This window comes from Oncorhynchus nerka, unplaced genomic scaffold (assembly GCF_034236695.1).
Source record: "Oncorhynchus nerka isolate Pitt River unplaced genomic scaffold, Oner_Uvic_2.0 unplaced_scaffold_2695, whole genome shotgun sequence".
NCBI lineage: Eukaryota > Metazoa > Chordata > Actinopteri > Salmoniformes > Salmonidae > Oncorhynchus > Oncorhynchus nerka.
In genome coordinates, this window is record NW_027038605.1 from 1 (window position 1) to 10,997 (window position 10,997).

The 10,997-nt window shown below is 43.8% G+C and overlaps 1 pseudogene; it reads left to right on the top strand.

Moving 5' to 3' along the window:
- The first annotated feature begins 8,322 nt into the window (after positions 1-8,322).
- Positions 8,323-8,715, top strand: LOC115119122 (ubiquitin-like FUBI-ribosomal protein eS30 fusion protein; annotated as a pseudogene).
- The last annotated feature ends 2,282 nt before the right edge of the window (positions 8,716-10,997 follow it).

Sequence of the window (10,997 nt, forward strand, 5' to 3'; positions counted from 1 at the left end):
TCCCTCTCCATGGTGTGCCTACACAGTACACCCCCTGCCTCCTCATGGCGCCGCTCCCTGACCTACCTCCATGGCGATCCACCACACCGCTCCTTCCCTGCAGTCCATCGTGCCTTCTGGCAGTTCCCTGCTCCTCCAGATGAGCAATTCTGGCAGCCATGACCTGTACCCTTTGTCTGCCTGGATCATTTTGGGGGCAACCAGTTAACTTTTTAAGCCTTTGTCAGAGTCTTAAAACTCATTCCACCAACATGGTAATCCATTGAAAGATGCACCAAACTGGGGGACATGAACCCACAGATACGAAGACAACCTCAGCGCAAGATGATGCTAAAGATGATGAGAGTTAGCCCCAGAGGATAACCTGACAAAAGACTGCGGATATTCACTGGCTCCTCGATCAACTACCAGAAAAACTACCATACCTCCCTCTCCACATCAACCTTTCCCTGCACTGGCCAGTCCAGCACAACCTTGGTCCAGGGCCTTTCCCTGCACTGGCCAGTGCAGCACAACCTTGGTCCATGTCCAAATCAACGTTTATTTGTCACGTGTGCCTAATACAACAGGTGTAGACTTACAGTGAAATGCTTACTTACAGGCTCTAACCAATAGTGCGGAGAAAGAAAAAAAGTGTGTGTGTGTGTGTGTGTGTGTGTGTGTGTGTAGGTAAGTAAAGAAATAAAACAACAGTAAAAAGACATTTGAAAATAAGAGTAGCAAGGCTATATACAGACACCTGTTAGTCAGGCTTATTGAGGTAGTATTTACATGTGGATATGGTTAAAGTGACTATGCATATAAGATAAAGAGAGAGTAGCAGCAGCGTAAAAGAGGGGTTGGGCGGGGGCACACAATGCAAATAGTCTGGGTAACCATTTGGTTACCTGTTCAGGAGTCTTATGGCTTGGGGGTAAAAACTGTTGAGAAGCATTTTTGTCCTAGACTTGGCACTCTGGTACCGCTTGCCATGCAGTAGTAGAGAGAACCGTCTATGGCTGGGGTCTTTGACAATTTTCAGGGCCTTCCTCTGACACCACCTGGTGTAGAGGTCCTGGATGGCAGGCCCCAGTGGTGTACTGGGCCGTACGCACTACCCTCTGAAGTTTCTTGCGGTTGGAGGCCGAGCAATTGCCGTACCAGGCAGTGATGCAACCGGTCAGGATGCTCTCGATGTTGCAGCTGTAGAACCTTTTGAGGATCTCAGGACCCATGCCAAATCTTTTTAGTTTCTGAGGGGGAAAGGCTTTGTCGTGCCCTCTTCACGACTGTCTTGGTGTGTTTGGACCATTCTAGTTTGTTGTTGATGTGGGCACCAAAAAATGTCAGTGAAGACACCTGCCAGTTGGTCAGCACATGCCCGGAGCACACGTCCTGGTAATCCATCTGGCAACGCAGCCTTGTGAATGTTGACGTGTTTAAAGGTCTTACCCACGTCGGCTACAGAGAGCGTGAACACACAGTCGTCCGGAACAGCTGATGCTCTCATGCATGCCTCAGTGTTGCTTGCCTTGAAGCGATCTTAGAAGTGATTTAGCTCATCTGGTAGGCTCGTGTCACTGGGCAGCTCGCGGCTGTGCTTCCCTTTGTAGTCTGTAATAGTTTGCAAGCCCTGCCACATCCGACGAGTGTTAGAGCCGGTGTAGTATGATTCAATCTTAGCCCTGTATTGACGCTTTGCCTGTTTGATGGTTCGTCGCAGGGCATAGCGGGATTTCTTGTAAGCTTCCGGGTTAGAGTCCTGCACCTTGAAAGCAGCAGCTCTACCCTTTAGCTTAGTGTGAATGTTGCCTGTAATCCATGGCTTCTGGTTGGGGTATGTACGTACAGTCACTGTGGGGACGATGCCCTCAATGCACTCATTGATAAAGCCAGTGACTGATGTGGTGTATTCCTCAATGTCATCGGAAGAATCCCGGAACATGTTCCAGTCTGTGATAGCAAAACAGTCCTGTAGTTTAGCATCTGCTTCATCTGACCATTTTTTTATAGACCGAGTCACTGGTGCTTCCTGCTTGAATTTTTGCTTGTAAACAGGAATCAGGAGGATCGAGTTCTGGTCGGATTTACCAAATGGAAGGCGAGGGAGAGCTCTATATGCATCTCTGTGTGTGGAGTACAGGTGATCTAGATTTCTTTTCCCTCTGGTTGCACATTTAACATGTTGATAGAGATTTGGTAGAACTGATTTAGGCTTCCCTGCATTTAAATCTCCGGCCACTAGGAGCGCCGCCTCAGGATGAGTGGTTTCCTGTTTCCTTATTTCCTACAGCTGGCTGAGTACGGTCTTAGTGCCGGCATCTGTCTGTGGTGGTAAATAAACAGCCACGAAAAGTATAGCTGAGAACTCTCTAGGCAAGTAGAGTGGCCTGCAGTTTATCACAATATACTCTACTTCAGGCGAGCAACATCTAGAGACTTCCTTAGATTTCGTGCACCAGCTGTTGTTTACAAATATGCACAGACCGCCCCCCCTCGTCTTACCGGAGTGTGCTGTTCTATCCTGCCGGTGCAGCGTGTATCCCGCTAGCTGAATATCCATGTTGTCATTCAGCCACGATTCCGTGAAACATATGATATTACAGTTTTGATGTCCCGTTGGTAGGATATTCGTGATCGTACCTCATCTAGTTTATTGTCCAATGATTGCACGTTGGCGAGTAATATTGACGTAACGGCAGCTTTCCTAGTTGCCTTCTGTGGGTCCGGCTCTTCTTCCTCTGTGTCACTTCCTTTTATGAATAATTGGGATGTCTGCCCTGTGGGGTGTTTGGAGAATATCGTGTGAGGCCTGCTTGCTGCTGCTGCTGTTGTTGTTGAAAATTGAAAAAATCTTTGTCTAATCCGAGGTGAGTGGTCGCTGTCCTGATATCTAGAAGCTCTTTTCTGCTGTAAGATACGGTTGCAGAAACAATATGTACAAAATAATTTACAAATATCGCCAAATAAAACACATACAATAGCACAATTGGTTAGGAGACCGTAAAACGGTGGCCATCTCCTCCGGCACAATTTAAAGTGCCTGGGCAAGGCCTTTCCCTGTGCTGGGTGGTCTGGCACAACCCCAGTCAATAACTGGGGGTTGACCCTACCATGGAGGGGGTTCAGCGCAACCTTGGTCCAGGACTGGGGGTTGGGGCTTCCTTTCTCTAACTTCTTGCCCCTTCCACTCTTTTCAGGTCCTCATCTGACATTCGATGTGCTTCACTCTAGTGCATGTCTGCAAGCAAAACTTCAACCAGGTCGAGTGGATGACTCGGCTCCTTCACCAAAGAGCAACTTGGCCAGTCCATCTTGGTGCCCTACTGGAGCTCTGGCACCTTGCCTGGACCAAACCCTGCATCTCCTGAAATTCCTCCCTGCACTCGACACCTCTGGTGGCTTGACTCACTACACTGAGACGGACAGAGCCTCCAGCTCCACCAGGCAGCCATCACACGGCCTTCCTCAGACGCGCTTCGCCCATCTTCGCTCTAGCAGTTGGGACCATGCTCCCACGCAGTGACTCAACTCAAACCCGAAAAGTGGTGACTTTGACTAGTGGCGACTTGTCAAAGTCTCTCTCTTGCATAATTTAACAGCAAATGTTCACTAGCTATTGCATTACCAAGCTAGCCTTGTAGCTTAAATTATTAGACCACAGCTTTAGCGCTACCAAGGGACATGGGCTTGCGGTCTAGTGACTTGATTACATCACTGCTCCCACGCCATCCTCACAGCCATTGCATGGCTTTCTCCATGTCAAGATTGGACAGAGCCTAGGCCAAGAGTCCTGCATACACCTTTTCTCTAGCAGCCGGCCCAAGCTCCCGTTTCCACTTCACACCCACCTACGCCCATGCAGAGCCAGGATTAGGCCCCTTCTCTCACTTTCTCTCCTGCAGTCGGAACTCATCTCCACTCCACAGCCATTGCCTTCCTCATACTGAGCCTTGACGCTGCACCCTCCTTTGCTGTTGAGCTCCTACTCCTTCTGGATCAGAGCTGGCAGCACATAACCTCCCACAGCCATCATTAAGCACCTCGGCCGCTGGTCATCCGAAACCCTCATACCAAACTCCATCAGCTACTATCCCTTCCAACATGCTCGTCAGATGGCGAGAAGGCAAACTCGTAAAATAATGGATTAGTGTCCAGTTTTCTGGCCCAGCTTACAGTTTTAAAGTTTCCCAGAAATGCTTATCTAGTGTTGTATGGAAGCAAATTTACATTCCTTACCTTCTATGTACTGTTTGTTGCAACGTCATTACTGGTTAGCAAGCAGCACCCTGCTTGGTATGTCGAGAGAACGAGCACGCTAGGAAAAAGTGTGTTTGGCTGTCCTCACCCCCCGTCAACATGTTGTGTAGGTCGATAAGCATTCCCCCATCTGTCTGGCGTGTGTTTGGAACATAGCAATCATCCCCTCCCCTCCCTAGCCTTTCAGTAGCCAGCGAACAGCCCTGAGGCCTCATGTATAACCATTGTTTAAATTGAACACTAAATATCTGCGTGAGCCATTTATGAAGAATGCACACCAAATATTAAGATTCATAAAATTGGTGCACGCCATACATACGCATGTTTCCTAATATGAATCAGACCTGTCACAGAACTGTAGACGCGCATTATAAGGCCGCCTGAAAAACGGCCATCATTCACTCACCTTTTTCATGGCGACAATGAAGCCCTATTTGCTGTATAGTTTAGATGTACAGTATTGGAATTAGGCCAAGACCGTATCTAAAGGAAATATCAATGGCGATCTTGATCGCATGTCTTTGGAAGTGTTGGCAGTTTTCTTTTGCAGTGACATTTGTTAAATCTGACCATTTCTGAAAGACTGTTATGGACCTGTAAACAGATCGTTTGAAAGCATTAAATCACTTTTTCCCAAACCTAAATATGCTGCACTGCCCGTGAATTCTGAAATATTGTGTACTTTTTATTGTAAAAATGAAAACTACAGTGGGTCTACTTAAGAGTGGTAGCGTACACACTTCAATGCAAAATATCAGCTGTGTTCATCTGTTAAATTCTACTGTATGTTATAAACCGCTCACTCTGTTGGATGCATAGAGCAAAATTGTGAAATTATAATAGCCTAACTAATAGTCCCAGCTAAATGTATATGGTAATTTGGTGTATGGCTACAGTACATATAAATTCAATTTGGCCAGAAAAGATGAGGAATTTATTCTGCAATGTTTATGATACACTATGTATTATGTTTATATACTGAACAAAAATATAAACGCAACATGTAAAGCGTCAGTCCCATGTTTCATGAGCTGAAATAAAAGATCCCAGGAATGTTCCATATGCACAAAAAGCTTATTTCTCTCAAATGCACAAATTTGTTTACATCCCTGTGAGCACTTCTCCTTTGCCTAGATAATCCATCCACCTGACAGGTGTAGCATTTCAAGAAGCTGATTAAATAGCATGATCATTACACAGGTGTACCTTGTGCTGGGGACAATAAAAGGCCAATCTTAAGTGTGCAATTTTGTCACACTTAACAATGCCACAGATGTCTCAAGTTTTGAGGTCACAAGCAATTGGCATGCTGACTGCAGGAATGTCCACCGGAGTTTTTGCTAGAGAATTGAATGTTAATTTGTCTACCATAAGCTGCCTCCGTTGTTTTAGAGAATTTGGCAGTATGTCCAATCGGCCTCACAAACGTAGACCACGCCAGCCCAGGACCTCCCTATCAGGCTTCTTCACCTGCGGTATCATCTGAAACCAGCCACCCCGAACAGCTGATGAAACAGAGAGTATTTCTGTCTGTAATGAAGCCCTTTTGTGGGGAAAAACTAATTCTGATTGGCAGGGCTTGGCTCCCCAGTGGCTGGGCCTGGCTCCCCAGTGGGTGTGACCCTGCCCAGTCATGTGAAATCCATAGATTAGGGCCTAATGAATTTATTTCGATTGACTGATTTCCTTAAATGAACTGTAACATAGTAAAATCGTTAAAATTGTTGCATGTTGTGTTTATATTTTTGTTCAGCATATAAATCAAATATTGTATACACTACAAATGTCACATTACAGTACTTCGACGTAGCAAACAAACGTCAATGGAAAGGTGAACCGTCTGTTCGTTAAACTGCTCTTCGGATCGGATCGCATAGAGCAAAATAGGAATCCTTGAAATAGCTTATCTTTTTACTACTGTAACATGGGTCCAATTAAATGAGAGATGAAGAATGTTAGTCTGTCCCAACGTGTTGTAGGCCTATAGGCTACCATCAGTCAGAAAAGGTGAGACATTTATTCTGCAATAAATAATAGGAAATATATGTCTATTTCTATTTATTATAGAATGCAGAGATAAATCCATTTTCGATTTTTCTCACTATGGCAAAGGATTGCATATTGTTATTATATTTAGCTAGGCCTACATGTTTTTTTGTTGTTGTTATGAATAAGAGTGACATATATTTATTCCCAATTTGTAAAAGTCTACTACTACTACTAGAATACTTTTGCCATCTTGTAATGCAAGACTTCAACCAATAGAAACTGTGCGTATGCATGGTCTAAAGTTCACGGGAGGATAAGCATATTGTCACGTCAAGTTCAGTTTTTATAAATACAAACTTTGGGGTGAAAACTGTCGCATGCATGTATGCTCCAAAACATGATGAGGCCCCTAGTGAATAGATTCGGGATGGAACTAAAAAGGGACGAAAATAGCTCTACTAACATTTACAGAACCTTCTAGAAGCCAGTGCAGTCAGGTGTGCTGACTCCCCCCCCTCTCTCTCATGCATATACACACACATTCCAAGTAATGCATAATGTGTAAAATCCTCAACGTTCAAACATTAATTACCATCATTACCAGAACCCAAGTTGCCCAAGAACCCATGTTCAAAACAACTGGGAACTGCGAAATCTCAGACTTCAACTGGGAACTCTGACAAAAATGAGTTCCGACTGGGAAAAATAGTTTGAATGGTCATGTAACTTAGAATTCCAAGTCAGGAACTCATTTTTGTCAGAGTTCCCAGTTGAAGTCTGAGATTTCGCAGTTCCCAGTTGTTTTGGCCTCTTTCTAGAGCTCCAACTTTCCAACCTGAAGATCACTGACATGATATAACCTCGAATTTTTCAGAGTTCCGAGTTGTCTTGAACGCACCAATACTATATGTCTGGAGCTGACGACTTGGACTGGTTCCCATGACTTTGACTATAGTTTATTAGGTCAGTCTCAGTAGCACCTGACAGCCAAAGAGACAAACAAACTGCCTGTGTCCGTCAGAACTCTTAACCAGTGTTTTATTTCCGGGCTCGCTCTCAGATACTTTGTCCTACTAGGCCTGGAGGATACACGGAGGATGAAACATGGAGAAGGGAGAGAATAGACAATTATTATGGGAATATTATTAATTTGCCTCATCTACCAGCGGTCGTTGAGGCTCTTACAGTCAGATGAATGGCCTGTCAGTAGTCTAACATGGGTGCTACAGCTGTGCCGGCCGAGGCTAAATCAGGAGCAATGTTGGGATCTAATCAATATCTCAGCTCGACGGACGGACGTTGTGGCTACATTCCAATTGGATAACTTGCTCCCTCTCTTCCTTTCTTCTGACCTTGTCGAATTTCCCTCCTCGCTGATCTCAGAGGGCCTGGATAGTGGCTGAGTATAGTTTGCAACCCATTGCTTTCACCTATCCGGTCTGATTTAGAGGAACACGGGTGAGTTATTCGATTATAATCCAGAGTTTGTGTCTAAATGGTTGATGGTTCCCTCAACTGCTAGCCAAGTAAGTGTCCTGCAACACCATAAAATGGGACTATGTGCCTAATGATATCTAACTAAGTTGATTTGGGCATCAGGCAGGCACACCAGAGTTGGGTTTGATGTTAGATGAGGACCCCTGAGGCAATGTTAAGCAGTACATGTGGACCCCACACACGTATAGGAACTGGTTGATAGAGGGAGGAATACAGGAGGAGGGTTACGTGGTAAACGATAGACCGCTAATTCACAATGTTCCCTTGATGTTCTTGCCTGCAACAGATCTTAATTCAATCTAACCATCTGTTATGTGCATGCTTACCGCATGAACCACAACAACACACCAACGCCTGCTTGACTTGATCTAATTAATTAGGTTGTGTTCAGGCAAAGGAGAAACCTCTCTGTATATTTATGGAAATAAGCAATAGCCCGGCCCCCGAGAGAACATTGTCGTGTGTTTAGCTCTAATCATGAATGCTGAATAGCTGAGTTGATTGAATTAGACCTTTCGTGTTCTTGCCACTTCCTGTTTTTATAATACAGACGAAACACACGCTTGTTACACTGCAACTGTGAGACTTTGGTTGACCATGCAGCTATTTGTGCGTGCTCAGACTCTCCACACCTTTGAGGTGTCTCGGCTAGAGACTGTCGCCAACATCAAGGCTTATATTGAGGCATTGGAGGGACTGTCCTGTGATGACCAGGTGGTTTTGCTGTGCGGGGTACCCCTGCAGGACGATGATGTGATCGGCCAGTCTGCACTGGAGTTCAGCACTCTTGAAGTTACAACCGACTGTTGGGAGGCAAAGTCAATGGCTCCTTGGCCAGAGTGGGGAAGGTCAGGGGACAGACCTCCAAGGTGGACAAGCAGGAGAAGAAGAAAAAGAAGACTGGCTTAAAGGAGGATGCAATAGAACAGGTACTTTGTGAATGTGGTGCCAACATGTGGCAAGAAGAAGGGACCCAACGCCAACTCATAAAACTATTTTCCCAACGCCTCTTGTCTACTGTGTTTATGACAGTGGAACACTGACTCTGTGTGAGCAATAGACTGTCTGCCATTTGTAATTATATTGGGCTGATGTTCACTGTGATGAAACACAATTAAACTTGGTGAGGAAAGAACGTGGTAATCGGCACCAATTTGATGTTTCTATTACAGTTGGTGAATTGAGCAGCTGTATGATTGGCTGTGAAGAAATGGCCTCCAGCATGAAGACAAGTAGGCCTAGTTGAAGTGCACATTTTATTTCCTGCATTAGACAGCGTTTACAAGTCGAGAGCTTGGGACTATACAAACCCTCATTGGTTTGAATGGTGTCAGCGATTTTTATCTTGTATTCTTTTTAATTTAACAACACAAATTGGGGTATTTATACTACTCTATAGGTAGAGAACATTAAACAGAACAAGGCTGTTTTATTAACTACATGTTGACTAAAATGCAGATAGAACCTTATAGTCCCAAACTCTTGAAGTCATCTGGCATTTCCAGGTCTGTCAGATGATATGAGAATAGTCTTTGGCATGTTCTCATCCAGTATGCCCAGATCACTCTGGATTTGGTGCTTGACAATACATGACTTTTCATTTTGATGTAATAATATCTTATGTTGTTCTTGTCCAGAACTGTTCTGTACTATATCATGTATTTTATGTTTTATGTGGACTGATTCCTGTTTTATGTGGACTGATTCCTGTTATATGTGGACTGATTCCTGTTTTATGTGGACTGATTCATGTTTTATGTGGACTGATTCATGTTTTATGTGGACTGTTTTATATGGGCTGACTGTTTTATCCTGTTTATGTGGACTGATTCCTGTTTTATGTGGACTGATTCCTGTTTTATGTGGGCTGATTCCTGTTTTATGTGGGTTGATTCATGTTTTATGTGGACTGATTCCTGTTTTATGTGGACTGATTCCTGTTTTATGTGGACTGATTCATGTTTTATGTGGACTGATTCATGTTTTATGTGGACTGATTCCTGTTTATGTGGACTGATTCATGTTTTATGTGGACTGATTCCTGTTTTATGTGGGCTGATTCATGTTTTATGTGGGCTGATTCCTGTTTTATGTGGGCTGATTCCTGTTTTATGTGGACTGATTCCTGTTTTATGTGGACTGATTCCTGTTTATGTGGGCTGATTCCTGTTTTATGTGGGCTGATTCCTGTTTTATGTGGGCTGATTCCTGTTTTATGTGGACTGATTCCTGTTTTATGTGGGCTGATTCCTGTTTTATGTGGACTGATTCATGTTTTATGTGGACTGATTCCTGTTTTATGTGGACTGATTCATGTTTTATGTGGACTGATTCATGTTTTATGTGGACTGATTCCTGTTTATGTGGACTGATTCCTGTTTTATGTGGACTGATTCCTGTTTTATGTGGGCTGATTCCTGTTTTATGTGGGCTGATTCATGTTTTATGTGGGCTGATTCCTGTTTTTATGTGGGCTGATTCTGTTTTATGCTGGTTTATGTGGGCTGATTCCCTGTTTTATGTGGACTGATTCCTGTTTATGTGGGCTGATTCCTGTTTTTTTATGTGGGCTGATTCCTGTTTTTTTGGGCTGATTCCTGTTTTATGTGGACTGATTCCTGTTTTATGTGGGCTGATTCCTGTTTTATGTGGACTGATTCATGTTTTATGTGGACTGATTCCTGTTTTATGTGGACTGATTCATGTTTTATGTGGACTGATTCATGTTTTATGTGGACTGATTCCTGTTTATGTGGACTGATTCCTGTTTTATGTGGACTGATTCCTGTTTTATGTGGGCTGATTCCTGTTTTATGTGGGCTGATTCATGTTTTATGTGGGCTGATTCCTGTTTTATGTGGGCTGATTCCTGTTTTATGTGGACTGATTCCTGTTTTATGTGGACTGATTCCTGTTTTATGTGGGCTGATTCATGTTTTATGTGGACTGATTCCTGTTTTATGTGGACTGATTCCTGTTTTATGTGGACTGATTCCTGTTTTATGTGGACTGATTCCTGTTTTATGTGGGCTGATTCATGTTTTATGTGGACTGATTCATGTTTTATGTGGGCTGATTCCTGTTTTATGTGGACTGATTCATGTTTTATGTGGGCTGATTCCTGTTTTATGTGGACTGATTCCTGTTTTATGTGGGCTGATTCATGTTTTATGTGGGCTGATTCCTGTTTTATGTGGGTTGATTCCTGTTTTATGTGGGCTGATTCATGTTTTATGTGGGCTGATTCATGTTTTATGTGGACTGATTCATGT